Source organism: Perna viridis, chromosome 10 (genome assembly GCF_037379345.1).
Source record: "Perna viridis isolate PV_CMFRI_1.1 ecotype Kerala chromosome 10, ASM3737934v1, whole genome shotgun sequence".
In the NCBI taxonomy this organism is placed as follows: domain Eukaryota; kingdom Metazoa; phylum Mollusca; class Bivalvia; order Mytilida; family Mytilidae; genus Perna; species Perna viridis.
Genome location: NC_142454.1, coordinates 9,947,688 through 9,963,988, shown reverse-complemented (window position 1 = coordinate 9,963,988; position 16,301 = coordinate 9,947,688). Strand labels below are relative to the sequence as shown.

General features: G+C 33.6%; 1 protein-coding gene across 1 annotated transcript in view; it reads right to left on the bottom strand.

Moving 5' to 3' along the window:
- Positions 1 to 10,990, bottom strand: part of LOC148604464 (protein KIBRA-like) — a 50,522-nt gene extending 39,532 nt beyond the window's left edge. The window contains exon 1 of the mRNA XM_088550859.1: positions 10,951 to 10,990. The gene's annotated coding sequence lies outside the window, so the exon portion shown is untranslated. The remainder of the gene's footprint in view (positions 1 to 10,950) is intronic.
- Between the last annotated feature and the right edge of the window lie 5,311 nt (positions 10,991 to 16,301).

The following is a 16,301-nucleotide window of genomic DNA, read 5'->3' as shown; positions in this document are numbered from 1 at the left end:
GTCGAATTAATTGACAATCAAGCGACAAAATGTAATATTCGTTTTCTTTTAATAAAACATAGCTTTTATCAGCATATATATTGTTTACTGTAAGATAGCTACCAGATTTTTTGAATTCCTAGGTATGTAAAATTCCTTAACAGTAATCCCCGTTTTCTAACTTAACTGTGGGAGGTTGATTACAAAGACCATTCGTAGGCAAGCCGGCAAAATTGAATGCATTTTCGCTTAATGATAATGGCAATTTTAAATACATTCTAATATATGGCACGGTATAAAACACTTAGTTGTTAGTTATGCCCAGACTTAACAATAAAAAATATGCATTATCTGAAATAATTATGCCTAGTCTAAAATAATTAAGCATCAATTGTTTTAATTAGTGTAAGCATATTTTAATTCAGGCTTGTCCTACACGTTTCAGGCTACATGTTTTGTAAAGGCCCGTTTACAGGACCAAAGTTTGTCATCATATTTTGTTATAAGTTTTTAATGAAAATTTTATTCAAAGAAAACTTTGTCAAAGTTGACCGTTTCTAGATCGTAGTTACATAATTGAAATCTGTCATATGGACAGGAAAGAAAACAAGTACCTGCTTCTTGGTTTTTTTATTATTATTTCGAAAACTCATTTTGATTGGTCAAATTTATTCAAAGTCTGTCAAGAAACAGGATGTAGTTATATTCCATCAATACTTGTCAAAGTCCATCAAAGTAAACGGCTAGGCGTTAGTTTTGTTCAAGCGGGCATTAGTTTTAGTTTTGAATTGCTCAATACTTCAAACCGTAAAAAAAACCCCAAAAATGTGTATAATTGTTATAATTACTTACAAAATGCATGTGACGAATAAGTAAATTAATGTTTATGGACATATTTAGTAGGATGCATTGTTATTTTTATGTACACCAATTGCAAGAATTGTAACGAAAATGAGATTAAGTAGCCATATTTCCTGTACCTCTATGCGTACACTTTGTATCCGTTGTCGTGGTTGTCGTTAACATTTTCTCCTTTGAATCCATTCGGTGTATTGTCACCAGTAAAATTGAACTAACGGCCAACCGAAGCAAGGCAAGACAATTGGATGAGAGGGGGGGAGGGTAGAATTTGTTATAAAAATTATGCCTCCAAGTATCCCAATTGTAAGGGGCGGGTCCTCTGTGAACCCGTCATTACCATTGGAACGCGAAAAGTGGCTTTTTTCAGATTTTAGCTTAAATCTTGAAATGATCCTGAAAGGCCTCTGTATATAAATAATATATATATTGCTCAAATAATAAGGCCACCAGAAGTAAAAGCTCCAACTACTGCCTATTATCAATTTCAATGGTGTGAGATAATGATCTGTTTTTCTTAAGTCTAAGGTAACCACATATTTAAACAGTGGCGGATCCAGGGTAAGGGTGCAGGCGGTTGGCACCTCTTTTTGTTGGAAAATTTGTCATTTTCACGTGTAAAATTGACCAAAAAAGGAAATAATGCCCTAGCACCACCATTTTTACGAGGACCCGGCTGGCACCCCTCCTTTTCAATTTTGAAAAAAAATCTCAGCTAGAGTTATCTCTCTTCTCATGCAACATTATGTATTATTCCCGGCTTGATTGTTGGTGTTTAACGCACAAGCCGCAGTATTTCAGATATATCCGGTTGATGAACATGAAATGGGTGATAAAATGAATATGAAATGAAAAATGGGAAGGGACACAAGGATAATAGGGTCGACAAATTTTGATTGCCACTGGGAATAGGGAGAGGTGAGTAGGATCGGGTAGTTTAGCCTCCTGCGGCGGAGCGCAAAGGTTAATACTCCTATAGAATATCACAGCAGGGTTCTTTAACATGCGAGGAACGTGGCATATGTCCCAACACGTTGCACCACTATGGTTTGCAGTCAGATTTTCCGTATTATGGTCTGACGCCCCCAGCATGTAGCATGCAAGGTGTTCTACATTCTACCACCTGGGGTACACAACCCAATTGCTCTGTGGGCAGACTGCCCTAGTCCCCGGCTAGGGTTCTGAGCACTATTTCATATCAACATTTAAACACAAGTGTTTCATGACTGTTTAAGACGATAAGTTTATCACACTTATTGCTAAATCATATAGAGTTGAAGGATTGTTGATTTTGTTTGTTTTGTTTAGTCCATGGTACCGTCAGGTTTCAGTCTCATTATCTGGTGGGTGTCACCACCTTCTACATACACATAACCTTGTAGATCTGCAGTACGTAATACTACGATGGTCAGTTTCTCCATTCAGTTTAAAACCACAGTCATTCTACCCATCTGCTGTGTCTAACATTTAAATTAAATCTGTAATATATTCTTCCTCTTCTGTCAACATGGATGTATAATGCATGTTTTTCTTCCCTAGGTTGTATTGTACGCTGTAACTGTCCGTCGGTGGTAAGGTCGTAAATATTTCTGTAAACCCTGTCAGGAAATATATTTTCCTGTGTAGAGGCAATACATAACTGTAACTGCTGTCCAGTGCACTACATTCCCGAGTTGCCGGTATTTAGTATCTAAAAACCGTTACAGTATCTCTTAAGAATCGAAGGTGACCACAGCTTTGAATGAATTGTCTGGTATGATAGTGATTTCCCATGGATTATCACTGACCATTTCTATTGTTTTGAATTGTTTATTAGTCTGATTTAAGAAACATATGCCACATATTTCTTTGACCATCCTCGGTCACAAAAAATAGTTTATTGTCATGAGTAACAACCATCCCAGTAATAACAGAATAAAGTACAGATAAACGTCAAATGTCATTGGTGCTGGTAACTGGGCCTGGTGGTGCTCCGGAGACTTTTTATTTGATTGGATGCTTGATTTTAGATGTTTTTAAACAGCTCATGCAATCTACAATCATACAGTTGTCTCGATTGTATCGTCTGATAACCATGTCTTGTATTCCTTCTTTAAATTGAGAATCCAAGTTCTTCTTGGCATGTGGCGTTATATGTGGATTTTACTCTTTCCACTGCGCCTCTTCCTTATGTTATACTTTCGCCTTCTAATCTGATCTTGTCTAGTTGACATGGCTATCTTGATCTTATATTTAGCCACCACAAGTTGATGATCGGATGCTATATCAGCACCTCGATAGGCTCTAACGACTGTCATGCTCTTTCTCCATATCCTGGCGACTGTAATGTGGTCTATCTTGTTTCTAGTTTTCAACTCTGGAGATACCCGTGTTGTTTTGTGTATATTATTGTGAGGGTGTTGGAATGTCGTATCTCCTATGACCAGATCATTCTGGGAGCAAAAATTTGCATTCTGAGTTTCGTTGATGTTACCAATTCCTTCCTTCCCCGTGATGAGTTCTCTCCCTGTATTATCTTTTCAAACTTTGGCATTCATGTCACCCGTTACAATCAAGATGCCCTAAGTGTTGTTCAATCTAGGGTAGCTCGAAGCTGGTTGTAAAACTCTTCTTAATCTTCATCCTCTGCTGTGTTGGTAGGAGCGTAGCATTGAATGACCCTTACTTTTTGTATCTTTGACATAAATCTTGCTTCGATAAATCTTTCACTCACAGGATTACATTCGATGAATGATTTGGCCTTCTTGTTGAGTGAAGTGAACTTTCTACTCCATGTTGATGGTTGCTATCCTCGTTTGGCGGTCCAGAGTACAATAGTTTGCCATGAAGATAGGATGACCGCTCAAGATGATGTCCATCTAACTTCGTCCCAAAATATCAAGGTTTAGAGCTCCATTTCTATAGCAGCCTGAACAGCCTTTCAGGTTTCGTATAATGTCTCCATGCTCCAGCTAACAATCATTGAGGCAGTTTTAAAGGAGAAAAGTTTCATCGGGGGATGAAAAATTATAGCTAAGTGAAATCGAATGTATTTTGTAATACATATACACATATCACAAGTATATTTCAGGAATGTTGCATTGCCATCAGATCATATTGTGAAAATATGAATTAGTTTCGTAATAAAATGTACTATGTAAAAGATGCACATATAAAGAACGGTATATACATGTGATGTTTTTATCTTCAACAGATAAAAATTGCTATGGAGTAATATTCATAGTTTAATTGTTCATGAAAGACGTGCATTATAAAGGTTTGACCAGGGTCTGCTTTAGTGGTGGTTCTAATAGTTGAGAGCATTCAGGGTCTTTAATTATACAAGACCAATGCTTTCGTAACAAGTACGAGATTGTGTATAATGTTGGATAGTATTTTGTTACAAATGTTAATAACTTTGTATTGTTTTTTTTTCTGAGAGCACACTCTACTAGTGGGCAACACAAGCTGTATATTTTGCAGTCGAGTAACTTATGAATGAATTAAAACTTTTGAGATTGTGCATTAGGCACATTGAACTACTGTTAAGTCTTAAGTGTCGTAAGGTTTCACCCTATTCCATTTGGATTTAATTGCACTTTCTCTAAGAAATTTACTGAGGACTTAAATAACGTATAAGTAAGTTTGAGTAGTTCAGGTTCTTATTTGCAATGTTAAATAACATTTGAAGTTGATCAAAAGACCCATTAAAGAAAAAAAGCCGCCCTCTCGGAGCTAATTATATTATAAGTTAATAAGTTCTTACGCTTGTACGTCGCATATGTCTGGGCTAGGAACTGTCATCATTGCGCATTGCATTAAGTACTAATTCTAATAGAACAAATTATAAAATAAGAAGTAAGTTCTCATTGCTCAAAAGTATAGCATGCTATAGTCTTCTTTTTTCATTTCAGAGTGAAAGTTTGCAGCCGCCTTAATTAGTTCATTACTGAACATGCTTGTATACATGCTTGTCATGTCATAAGTACATAGGAAATTTGTTGTCATTTAGAAACTGTAAAAGTTCCGAGCTGTCTCGTACATAAGTTCCTTGATCTTTAGCTATAGGTACCAAAAAATAGTCAAGAAGTCTACGTAATTTCCACAATGGTATTCTTATCTTCTCTCTATTGGAATTCAATCTAGATTGGTTATAATGCTTAGTGGTAGTCCGTTATAATGCTTAGTGGTAGTTCGTGTATTTTTTTTTGCATCTTTCTAGTAGTTTGCTTAATATACTGGATTAATATAACACAAAAGTCCCTGGATATTCATATCCATTTAGTTGCTTGTTAAAGACATTTGTTACATACTTCTTCATACATAATTTTACATGTTGAATGGAATGGTATATTCTCTATATGTACATGAGATTCCTCTCCTCTTCTTTCCTTTTCTTTCTTTTTTTTCTACCTAAATCTTTTTTTTATGAAAAACAGAATACATTATTTTTTTTCACCATTAAGGAAGGTCATTTATTTTTTTCTTGCCACAGCAAAAATATTTTTTAAAATTTTTTCTTCAAAGTTGAATTAATGTTTTTTTTTTTCAAAAATATCCCAGCCTTCCTCCTCCATATACCGGTAAAAATGGTCGGTGCCGTATCATTAATCATCTTAATCATTCAATTGGTATTGATGTTGAACGCAACGCCATTTTAACTTGTGGAAATTTTTCACTCTTCAAACAAAGTTGATAGTAAGGGTTCTTCATCCTTCAAAAGCTTCGGCTCTCTTTGTCGGAGGAAAAGAAAAAAGATGGTTTTCAGTCCCATTGACCTTCACAGACCTAAGCTCATTATGAAAAGTCTCACTTTCTGCTTTATTTCTTAAAGAAATTCTGCAATCCGTCTTATATTTACTGTCTTCTCTAAGTCATTAAGCTAAGCTTAATTGTTTCAAGTTTTTTTATCTGCTTTATACACTCCACTCCACTAAAGTTTGTCAATATAGGTCTTGGTTTTCATAGCATAGATTTGATAGTTTTTTCTTCTAAATGAACAATGCTACTGTAAGTTTCGAACATTCTCTTTATTCTGTCTGCACATTCGGTTAGCAGTTCGCATTATCGTATTCCCTCTGATGCCCATTCTATTGATAGGGTTCGTGGACAGATTTTGTGATCTTTGACCAGACAATCTCTGTAGCAAGTCTGGTCATGATCAAACATGTTCTTCTTCAAACTTTGGATGTTGACTACATTTCTTCGTTTTCGAACTCCACTGTCGTTACTTTCTTGTCTACGTCTATTTTTAAAAAGTGGTGGCTTTTAGTATTTTTATTTTTTTATTGCTCTCTGCATTATCTTTACAGATCGCTTCATTGTAATCAACACACCATTTGATGGTGGGGTTTTGTTGATCCTCATCGGAGCCGGGTTCTCACATCGTCTGTGATGTCATTGTAGGAATGAAAAATGAAAAAAAATTAATTTGTTCGTTTTCCCAATCTCGTGATGTATTGTTTGAATTTTATGTAAGTAGAATATAAGTGTCTTAAAACTGTAATGTAAAATAAATGTATGTTTGACATTCTGATACATAGAAGTGTGTGATCTTAATCAATAATACAACTAGATAACTTGCATAAAAAGTTAATAAAAAAACCAAGTGTTCTTCTGAAGACGAAAGATCAACATCCGTTCTTTGGGCATTGGAATCTTTCCACACTGAAACATAGTTTATTCAATATAAATAGGTGGCATGAAATTTATATTCAGTGTTTTTCAAATTTGAAATAAAAACAATTGATATTGGTGTATTTTTTACCGTGATCTTTTTGAACCTTATTCTAATTTTGTCAATTCCGTATATTTGTCTACTACATCCAAGTCATGTACTACGCTTACATCATGATACTTAGTTAAAATAATTTTGATAAAAATGAATGATTACGCCCTAATGTTAATAGCGTTCGACAGGTGACGTGTCACGGAATTGCATTATTGTTGCTAGATCAATATTACAATGTACCGGATAATACTAATACTCACTGGCAATATGACGGGTGCCGCTGTCAAAGCAGAATATGCTTTCCTGATGTCACTCCCGTTTTTTTGTGGAGTTCATATATTAATTGCTAGTGCTTCAGCTTTTTTGTGTGACGCCTTGTTTCCCTTATCTTCAGTTTTTATGTGTGACCATTTTTATTCGGTTTGCTGATCCTCACACTTGTGAAACATGCTTTGTGCGGCTGCCACTCCTTACAAACATTCATCTACCTAAACATGTCACTGAGTGCTTCATAGTAGTTCAAATCAAATTCAACATCCTTCCCATGAAAGGGTCAAAATGCAAAAGCGAAAGTTAGTGTTTGTTAGTACCGGAAAAAATACACTAGAATACAACAAGCGTGTGACTCAGCTCCTTTGAATTGTTTCGATGCAGTTTGACAAAGGCGTTACACCAATGCAGCTCGTAAGTATCAAGTTAGGTAGGTTATCAGTCTGTTAAGTCCTAGAATCTACCTGGAGATATCTCAACGATGAAGTAGAAACTTCATATTGGTCAATTAAATTGTAATGTCAACCGTGAAACTCCCTCAACACTGTGAAATTTGAATACTATTTGATTAGGTACACCGCAACATAAGGTGGTCAAAGATGACTACGACTTTGTGTTATAACAATAGGAAAAATCTTCATAATAAAGATTGCACATCTCCAATATAAACATAAACACTGCAAAAAGTTTAATTATTATTTAAGACTTTTTGTGGTACAGGTTACACATGCGTGACGGAAGGACGAACGGACAGATGGACGGCTTCTAGACCTGCTTTCACTGTTATCCTCACATTTTCTATTTTATTTTATATATTTTTTAAAAAAAGACAAATTTGATACTTTACAAAAGGAAATCAAGGAAATAATGTAACAAAAAAAAACACTCTCTTTTTGATGTCAACGGCATTATTGTTGCATTTAAAAACTAAAATCTCTTGATAATTATTTTAGATGAAAAGTTTGTCACATGTTTTGTTGAAACATAGCGTTGAAAGTTTCGTAATTTCATTGTTTTATTTATAAAATAACACGGTCCATGGTCCCATTAGTCTTACTATCTGATCGATATTATGATCTACTACATACACATAACTTTATAAAAAAATAAAGGACAGAAACTATAAAGTCAGTCTCATATCTTGACCTATACCATGCTAGTCTTCTTACGATTACGCTTCTGGAAAATGGGATATGTTGCTACAAGATTAAAGTCATCACTACAGACGTTTCATGGTCTTATATTGTTGAAAGACAATACGCCGTTTATAGAGAAAACTATGATTAAAGGATCTTGCTAAACGGTGTACCTACTTTTGGATCAGATCAGGTCTAAAGTCAGCCTCATATGAATGGATCAGCGAGAACCGGAGCATAGTTTGCTCCCACTGGAATGCCAACCGTCTGTTGACAAACGCCTTCACTAACTTGGAGAAATGTGTCGTCGATAAAAAATTCTAACATTTTGACAACGTCTTCTTCGGTATATTTAGAAGATGATTTGGAATGATTTTTTATCCTGTAGTGGTATTAATTCAATGTGGATCCTGAAAAATTTAAAAGATCTTTTGAAGACAATCTGTTCAAGACTATTATCTGAATATAATAGCATTAAAACCTATTATTTTTCAACACTGTTTACTTCTATTCCCCATACTCAGTTAAAATCCTAACTTAAAAACATTATACATGGTTGTTTTTCCAAAAAGATGGTACACCTAGATACAAATATATAGTTCTTGGTAGAGATTCCTCATACTTTGTAAGAAATAATTCAAAATCATCTTCCAAATTACAGAATAAGATGTTTACAAAATGCTGGAATTCTTAATCGACAACATATTGTCCAGTGTGGTGGACCTGTTTTTCAACAAACGGTCGGCATTCCAATAGGAAAAAATTGTACTCCTTTACTTGCTGATCTATCCCTTTACTCTTATGAGGCTGACTTTATAGCTGATCTGATCCGAAAGAAAGAATATCATTTGACTAGATGCTTTAATCTCACTTTCCGCTATATAGATGACGTATTATCTTTAAACAATCCTTATTTCGGAGATTTGATGCATCTAAAGAACTTGAGATAAAGGATACTACAGACACTGTGAAGTCAGATTCATATCTTGACCTACACTTAGAAAACGATGGTAAAGGAAAATTATTGACCAAACTTTACGACAAACGTGATGACTTTTCATTCAAAATTGTCAACTTTCCTTTCATCTGTGGCAAAATCCCTTCAGCACCTGCGAATGGAGTGTTCATATCACAACTCATACGTTATACCAGAGCTTGCCAAAATTAGGCAGACTTTTTGTATCGCGCCAGAATTCAAATAAATTGGCTTTTGGAACAGGGTTATGTTGCTACAAGATTGAAGTCATCACTACATAAGTTTTATGGTCGTTATCATGAAAACTGATTTTTTCAACGTGTCATAGTTTTCCTTTCCTCTTTCGTCTACCCCGGACTTGACTTTTTATGAGCAACTCGGCGGGTGTTTCTAGAAATGCAGAGGAGGTTACCCTACCGGTGCACCTTGTCCATGCTCCCAGTTTTTAGTGGAGTCCGAGTTGCTCATTTGCTTTTGTTATTTTGTATGTATGATTTTAGTTACTTTATGTTCTTTGTTGTGTATGTCTGTTTTCCATGTCTGGTCTTTGTCCCTGGATTACATTCCTTTGATTACAGCTATAACCTTGGTTCCCATGATTACTCTTTATAAAGTGTTGATACTCTCTATAGTTCGTTTGAGTTTAATAAATCTTCGAGAAACAATTCTTTTATTATCACTTTTTGGAATAATTCAATTTTTTTTCTCTGCATTTGGTTTCTATAGTGCATAAGAACACTTGAGAAATATTTTCAGAATTTTATCTCAACAGACCTTAGAAATTCCCTTGTCGCTTAATGCAATTTTAATTTTTAGCATTTAAAATAATTTTGTCTGTTTAAATGTTGGAACAATAGAAATATTTAAATATTCGATATAAACAAGTGCCATGTGCTCAGGCGACACAAAAAAAGCTGGGTCACTTCCAGTACTTTGTCAATGCAGAATTAGAAAGAATGTTTTGTGATGTTCAATTGACATCTTGATATTCAAATGAGTTTGATGTCACATGACTTAATTATTCACCTCATTATTTAAATAGCTCTCACAATACTAAGGCGTACAAAAATAATACAAATATATAAAATAGAAATATTATTAAGCCTAATTGGAAAGTTTTTTTTTGTTGTTTTTTTTTTTTTTGAGATAACATTCTTAAAATATTTCCCATAGTTCGTATGTTACATAGAAAATGATATGCAGTAGAAAAGTTTGATATTTTGACAAAAAAAATACTTTTAAGATTATTTTTCTCGAAGATTTATAAAACTCAGAAGGACTATATCAAGTACTACTGTATCCTGGTGTTCCGCTTTTTTAGTAACAACGATGTATAATATTTTTATTTTCATCGTAGTATGGACAATAGTAGTCCATAGGGTTAAAAAAATCATAGGTTTTGATGTTATTTCCCCATGATCTTTTGAATTATTCATGATCTACATTGAATTGATACCACTGCGGGAGTAGCAAGTGTTGTGGTATTACTAAGAACCACTTTGACAGCTGTAAGTATATTTTAAGTATAGAAGTAAATGGTTTCGAATAAGGCTTGGTAGTACATTTTGCAGATGCATCTATGAAGCGTTGTTCGTATGGATTCTTGTGGAGTTTTGGAATCAAATACAGGATGAATACGGAAGATCACAATAATCGTCTTAAGTAGAGAGGTTGAAAGAAGATGGAACGGATTAATGGGTTTCCAATATCTCCTCTTTGGAGTGTGGTAGCCATATAGGTCTTATTACTGCTACTTTTTTCTACGTCTGCCTATGAAAACAAGGCCTGGAACACGAATCATTTTAAATTGTTAAATGCCTTTTATAAATCCTACTTTCGTTTTCGCATAGTTGATAAACATTTATAATGTAAGTGAATCAAAATTAAAAATTTACCCATGAAATGGGAGAAAACATTGCCTAAAACAAGGGTTTGCGTCTCATTGAAATTCTTAGAAAGAAAGTTGTCACCGAATTTCAAAAGTAAAAACAGTAAAAATGCTAAAAAAAGTAAAAACTCACCATCACCCAGATAGCATAACTGGTAACAAGATCTAGATCTTTATCGTCATACAGCATACAAGTATAAAAGGGACCCTGACGTGATTTAAGTAATTTATTCGCTATTAAATTAAATTGTTATTGATGGTGGCTGATTGGTAATCATTTATGCCTGCCCATCTTATAATGTAATATTGTATTTTCTCATGAAATTATTTGATACACTTATTTCGCCTATTCATATGTACTGCATAGAAGTATGGGTTACTTTGTCATGCGTATCATGAATTCAAATACATTAACAAACAAATTATTTAAAAAAAAAAAACACTAAAAAGCAAAATGTTTTCTAATAATATTTTTTATATCATACTGTCTTGTAATCTCCAGCAAGGATTATCTTGTTGATACTATTTATAATGCTACGATAGCGATAAACACTTGGGTTAATCAAATATAAAAAAAAATCTTGAATGGCTAGGTTTTGCATTCCTAGAATTTACAAATTTAAACATCAGTTGATTAATATTATTAATAAGATCAATGTCAATTGTGGTTACAGACCACCAATTCAACCAATGAGCATTTGGAACGTACGCAAAAATAGTCCTACGCAGAAATTACCCCTGTTCCTCATAGTGCTGTGAAAAAAGTTCTCATCTTATTAAAAATATTTAAACGGTTTCTGAAAGGAAAAACATTTCTGTACATTTTATAGGTGCATTTTGCTTCTTGTGATGTGAAACCTAATCTCCATAATGATTTTTAAATATACCGCTATCTTGTAAAAACACTGGGATTTCCCATGCTATTTATAGACCCTTCACTTCCGGTGACCAGTACTGCACTGCAAGTCTGCTAACCCCACATGCCATTCTGAGGATTGTGAGCTGACATATGTAGAATCATGCTGATATATAGTCCTCTGCAGGTTAAAGTTAAGGTAAAGTCCAGAGAAGCCATTGAATATTGTGAAATTAGCATAGAAGCCTATGGGAAGTGGAATTAGTGGTTTTTAGCCTTAAGCTGAAGCCATGGCAAAATGAAAAGTTTCTTGAAATAGCTTTAAACTACTTGAAGATCTTGTTAACTTTGCCATGAGAGGAATACACTACAAAAATCCTTCAAAATATGCATTTTTTTAAGTTATAGGTCCAAATTATGGAAAATTGGTCTTTTTGGCTGATTTTTATGTCCTATCTTGTAAAAAGTGTAGAAAATTTAATAAAAATATCAAATATTAAACTTTGAGGGCTATGTTTACCTAAATATGGTGGTAATAAGCACTTGAAATCAAGTTTTGTGTAGATCTGAGCAAAAATTAGGTTAGAAATGAGGAAAAACTCACTTTCATTACTGCGGTTAAGGTCATATAAGCATTCCCCTATGGCAACATGGAAAATCCATTATTGAGTACTTTTTTTGCTTTAGGTGCCCTTTACTGGTCATGTTTTAATGTGAAAACACTGTATTTACAAATTTAAAGCCAAATATATCACCTTTTGTGAAAATTTAAAGATTTAGGATTTTTGACATGTGATCAAGAAAAAGGGGGAGGCATGTCAGAAATAAATTTTTAAAAATAGACCAATTTCTCAGAAAATGATTACTTTTAAATCTATCTCTTTATTAATATTGTTAAAAAACAAGTTGTGATTGATTTTTTTTATTTGAAAAGTCAGAAAAAGTTCTTTGCAAATATTTAATGCATTTAAGTATGGTAGAATATTGTCACTTTTTTGCTCGCGCAACTTGGTTACCCTATATTTAAAAATCAAATATTTAAAAAAGTGCTTGTCACATTTCACTGAAACTTTGCAAATGCATTCAGTATGTGCGTAGGAAGATACCTGTATAGTTATTTATTTTTTCTAAGACAAAAAGTGACCCTTTAGGTTACAGACCACCAATTCAACCAATGAGCATTTGGAACGTACGCAAAAATAGTCCTACGCAGAAATTACCCCTGTTCCTCATAGTGCTGTGAAAAAAGTTCTCATCTTATTAAAAATATTTAAACGGTTTCTGAAAGGAAAAACATTTCTGTACATTTTATAGGTGCATTTTGCTTCTTGTGATGTGAAACCTAATCTCCATAATGATTTTTAAATATACCGCTATCTTGTGAAAACACTGGGATTTCCCATGCTATTTATAGACCCTTCACTTCCGGTGACCAGTACTGCACTGCAAGTCTGCTAACCCCACATGCCATTCTGAGGATTGTGAGCTGACATATGTAGAATCATGCTGATATATAGTCCTCTGCAGGTTAAAGTTAAGGTAAAGTCCAGAGAAGCCATTGAATATTGTGAAATTAGCATAGAAGCCTATGGGAAGTGGAATTAGTGGTTTTTAGCCTTAAGCTGAAGCCATGGCAAAATGAAAAGTTTCTTGAAATAGCTTTAAACTACTTGAAGATCTTGTTAACTTTGCCATGAGAGGAATACACTACAAAAATCCTTCAAAATATGCATTTTTTTAAGTTATAGGTCCAAATTATGGAAAATTGGTCTTTTTGGCTGATTTTTATGTCCTATCTTGTAAAAAGTGTAGAAAATTTAATAAAAATATCAAATATTAAACTTTGAGGGCTATGTTTACCTAAATATGGTGGTAATAAGCACTTGAAATCAAGTTTTGTGTAGATCTGAGCAAAAATTAGGTTAGAAATGAGGAAAAACTCACTTTCATTACTGCGGTTAAGGTCATATAAGCATTCCCCTATGGCAACATGGAAAATCCATTATTGAGTACTTTTTTTGCTTTAGGTGCCCTTTACTGGTCATGTTTTAATGTGAAAACACTGTATTTACAAATTTAAAGCCAAATATATCACCTTTTGTGAAAATTTAAAGATTTAGGATTTTTGACATGTGATCAAGAAAAAGGGGGAGGCATGTCAGAAATAAATTTTTAAAAATAGACCAATTTCTCAGAAAATGATTACTTTTAAATCTATCTCTTTATTAATATTGTTAAAAAACAAGTTGTGATTGATTTTTTTTATTTGAAAAGTCAGAAAAAGTTCTTTGCAAATATTTAATGCATTTAAGTATGGTAGAATATTGTCACTTTTTTGCTCGCGCAACTTGGTTACCCTATATTTAAAAATCAAATATTTAAAAAAGTGCTTGTCACATTTCACTGAAACTTTGCAAATGCATTCAGTATGTGCGTAGGAAGATACCTGTATAGTTATTTATTTTTTCTAAGACAAAAAGTGACCCTTTAGGTTACAGACCACCAATTCAACCAATGAGCATTTGGAACGTACGCAAAAATAGTCCTACGCAGAAATTACCCCTGTTCCTCATAGTGCTGTGAAAAAAGTTCTCATCTTATTAAAAATATTTAAACGGTTTCTGAAAGGAAAAACATTTCTGTACATTTTATAGGTGCATTTTGCTTCTTGTGATGTGAAACCTAATCTCCATAATGATTTTTAAATATACCGCTATCTTGTGAAAACACTGGGATTTCCCATGCTATTTATAGACCCTTCACTTCCGGTGACCAGTACTGCACTGCAAGTCTGCTAACCCCACATGCCATTCTGAGGATTGTGAGCTGACATATGTAGAATCATGCTGATATATAGTCCTCTGCAGGTTAAAGTTAAGGTAAAGTCCAGAGAAGCCATTGAATATTGTGAAATTAGCATAGAAGCCTATGGGAAGTGGAATTAGTGGTTTTTAGCCTTAAGCTGAAGCCATGGCAAAATGAAAAGTTTCTTGAAATAGCTTTAAACTACTTGAAGATCTTGTTAACTTTGCCATGAGAGGAATACACTACAAAAATCCTTCAAAATATGCATTTTTTTAAGTTATAGGTCCAAATTATGGAAAATTGGTCTTTTTGGCTGATTTTTATGTCCTATCTTGTAAAAAGTGTAGAAAATTTAATAAAAATATCAAATATTAAACTTTGAGGGCTATGTTTACCTAAATATGGTGGTAATAAGCACTTGAAATCAAGTTTTGTGTAGATCTGAGCAAAAATTAGGTTAGAAATGAGGAAAAACTCACTTTCATTACTGCGGTTAAGGTCATATAAGCATTCCCCTATGGCAACATGGAAAATCCATTATTGAGTACTTTTTTTGCTTTAGGTGCCCTTTACTGGTCATGTTTTAATGTGAAAACACTGTATTTACAAATTTAAAGCCAAATATATCACCTTTTGTGAAAATTTAAAGATTTAGGATTTTTGACATGTGATCAAGAAAAAGGGGGAGGCATGTCAGAAATAAATTTTTAAAAATAGACCAATTTCTCAGAAAATGATTACTTTTAAATCTATCTCTTTATTAATATTGTTAAAAAACAAGTTGTGATTGATTTTTTTTATTTGAAAAGTCAGAAAAAGTTCTTTGCAAATATTTAATGCATTTAAGTATGGTAGAATATTGTCACTTTTTTGCTCGCGCAACTTGGTTACCCTATATTTAAAAATCAAATATTTAAAAAAGTGCTTGTCACATTTCACTGAAACTTTGCAAATGCATTCAGTATGTGCGTAGGAAGATACCTGTATAGTTATTTATTTTTTCTAAGACAAAAAGTGACCCTTTAGGTTACAGACCACCAATTCAACCAATGAGCATTTGGAACGTACGCAAAAATAGTCCTACGCAGAAATTACCCCTGTTCCTCATAGTGCTGTGAAAAAAGTTCTCATCTTATTAAAAATATTTAAACGGTTTCTGAAAGGAAAAACATTTCTGTACATTTTATAGGTGCATTTTGCTTCTTGTGATGTGAAACCTAATCTCCATAATGATTTTTAAATATACCGCTATCTTGTGAAAACACTGGGATTTCCCATGCTATTTATAGACCCTTCACTTCCGGTGACCAGTACTGCACTGCAAGTCTGCTAACCCCACATGCCATTCTGAGGATTGTGAGCTGACATATGTAGAATCATGCTGATATATAGTCCTCTGCAGGTTAAAGTTAAGGTAAAGTCCAGAGAAGCCATTGAATATTGTGAAATTAGCATAGAAGCCTATGGGAAGTGGAATTAGTGGTTTTTAGCCTTAAGCTGAAGCCATGGCAAAATGAAAAGTTTCTTGAAATAGCTTTAAACTACTTGAAGATCTTGTTAACTTTGCCATGAGAGGAATACACTACAAAAATCCTTCAAAATATGCATTTTTTTAAGTTATAGGTCCAAATTATGGAAAATTGGTCTTTTTGGCTGATTTTTATGTCCTATCTTGTAAAAAGTGTAGAAAATTTAATAAAAATATCAAATATTAAACTTTGAGGGCTATGTTTACCTAAATATGGTGGTAATAAGCACTTGAAATCAAGTTTTGTGTAGATCTGAGCAAAAATTAGGTTAGAAATGAGGAAAAACTCACTTTC